The sequence below is a fragment of the Oncorhynchus mykiss genome, chromosome 17 (genome assembly GCF_057628025.1).
Source record: "Oncorhynchus mykiss isolate SJ-2025 chromosome 17, ASM5762802v1, whole genome shotgun sequence".
Classification (NCBI taxonomy): Eukaryota; Metazoa; Chordata; class Actinopteri; order Salmoniformes; family Salmonidae; genus Oncorhynchus; species Oncorhynchus mykiss.
Genome location: NC_143038.1, coordinates 73,515,001 through 73,517,500, shown reverse-complemented (window position 1 = coordinate 73,517,500; position 2,500 = coordinate 73,515,001). Strand labels below are relative to the sequence as shown.

The window sequence follows — 2,500 nt, the reverse complement described above, 5'->3', positions numbered from 1 at the left end:
ATGTTATAGATGCCTTAGCTGCACAACTGGTGTCAAGGATTCAACCTCTGACCTCTGTATCTTGTATTAGGAGCATCCATAAGTACTGTTGAACTAATTTATGTTGTTGAGACACCTGTATGTGTCTCTCTGACCTTCTCAAGGCTGATGAGAAATAGCCGGGATGACTGAGAGGGAAGGGGGCTCTGTGTGTGTGTGTGTGTGTGTGTGTGTGTGTGTGTGTGTGTGTGTGTGTGTGTGTGTGTGTGTGTGTGTGTCTTTGTGTTTTCGGGTCAAAATTTCTTACAAAAAAATGATTTTACATTTTAGCAGATTCTCTTATGCAGAGTGACTTACAGGAGCAATTTGAATTAAGTGTCTTGCTCAAAGGTACATCGACAGATGTTTCACCTAGTCGCCTCGGAGATTCAAAACCAGCGACCTTTCGGGTTACTGGCCCAATGCTCTTAACTGCTGTGTTACCTCCTATCCACAAGACAGTAGAATTTAATCAACATTTCATTATTTCTCTCAAATGTGGTGCACACATTTGTTTTACATCTTTGTTAGAGACAATTTCTCCTTTAGCCAAGATAATCCATTCACCTGACAGGTGTGGCATATCAAGAAGCTGATTAAACAGCATGATCATTACATAGGTGCACCTTGTGCTGGGGACAATAACAGGCCACTCTAAAATGTGCTGTTTTTTATCACACAACACAATGCCACAGATGTCTCAAGTGTTGAGGGAGCGTGCAATTGGCATACTGACTGTAGGAAGGTCCACCAGAGCTGTTGCCAGAGAATTTAATGTTAATTTCTCTACCAACGTTGTTTTAGAGAATTTGGTAGTACATCCAACCGGCCTTACAACTGCAGACCACACGTATGGCGGTTTCCTGATGTCAATGTTGTGAACAGAGTGCCCCATGGTGGCGGTGGGGATATGGTCTGAGCAGGAATAACCTACGAACAACAAAACACAATTGCATTTTATCGATGGCAATTTGACTGCACAGAGATACCGTGACGAGATCCTGAAGCCATTCATCACATCATGTTTACTGGATGCTGAAAATGCCCCAGTTCTTCCATGGCCTGCATACTCTCCAGACATGTCACCCATTGAGCATGTTTGGGATGCTCTGGATCGACGTGTACGACAGCGTGTTCCACTTCCCACCAATATAAAGCTCTGCCATTGAAGAGGAGCAGGCAAACATTCCACAGGCCACAATCAACCGCCTGATCAACTCAATACTAATGAGATGTGTCGCGCTGCATGAGACAAATGGTGATCACACCAGATGGTTTTCTGATCCACGCCCCTGTGACCAACAGATGACCAACAGATGACCAACAGATGCAGTCATGTGAAATCCATAGATTAGGGGCCTAATTTGTTTATTTCAATTAACTGATTTCCTTATATGAACTGGAAAATCAGTAAAAATCTTTTAAATTGCTGCATGTTGCATTTATACTTTTTGTTCAGTATCATTACACAATTAATGAACTAATTATATAATATAGAATATATATAATATAGAATCACTACTTCTTCACTGGGAGGCACTGAGAGAGAAGGCACAGACAAAAGGTTCACTATTTGTTTTAGAATATCTTCATGGCTTATTGCATTGGACACCATGCTTTGCACAGTGAAATATATATATATATATGCACAGTAAATATACTCTCACTTTGAAATAAGGAGTGTTTCTACTTCATAAAGTAGCCACATTTATCCCCCCCCCCCCCCACTCTTGCTAATATACACATTTGTATCGAGTTAATTAAATTGAATTACAAATGACATATCAATTAGTGATAGATTAGTGATAGACAAGTGAATTACTATTGCTCTTTTAAGAACACATTTTAAACAGAGCTATCGGGCTTTTGGTAAAAACATTTTTGTTCCAAGTGAACATGACACCCCACAAATCACTGTTCAGTTTTACCTTGATGTGGTGTTTCATCAGTACTGAATGTATAAGTCGACTCCTGCGCCGGTTTATTATAGGTCATTCGGTTTAGAACGTGGTTTTGAGGGCACGGCGAAGTGTATGGACTATACGCAGATTTAGCTTTTTATTTGTCTAGTGTAATTGGATAGGGTAGTTCTTAGCTCCGTCGCCTTTTGCATCTCTCTCTCTCTCCCTCTCTCTCACTACAACTCCCCCCCCCCTCTCTCTCTGTCTCTCTCTCTCTCTCTCTCTCTCTCTCTCTCTCTCCCCAACCCCCGCTCCCTCCCTCTCTCTCTCTCTGGTTAATTGGTACACTGACATCAGGATTATTTGTTACAGTTGAAGGCTCTATCTCCGACAATGTGGACATCATCCTGGGATATATAATTTTCTGCGACTATTTCCCAGTGATTTCTTTTTTTTACATACCAAGCAAGGTAAGACTTGACTATTTAAAAACATTTGTGCGTAAATATGTAGTTGTTCTGCTTACCTTTTGGGTACGATATGAATGAATACAGACTTGGAGATGTGTCACAGCAAAATGT

At 41.0% G+C, this 2,500-nt stretch overlaps 1 protein-coding gene across 7 annotated transcripts in view; it reads left to right on the top strand.

Moving 5' to 3' along the window:
• Window positions 1-2,020: 2,020 nt before the first annotated feature.
• The window catches only part of LOC110494824 (poly(rC)-binding protein 2), a 141,734-nt gene continuing 141,254 nt past the window's right edge, over window positions 2,021-2,500 (top strand). For 2 of the 7 annotated variants that reach the window (XM_036950946.2, XM_090206496.1), the window contains exon 1: window positions 2,243-2,389. The gene's annotated coding sequence lies outside the window, so the exon portion shown is untranslated. Of the gene's footprint in view, window positions 2,390-2,500 lie in introns of all 7 variants that reach the window. The other 5 variants (XM_090206495.1, XM_090206494.1, XM_036950944.2 and 2 more) reach the window with 4 other exon arrangements.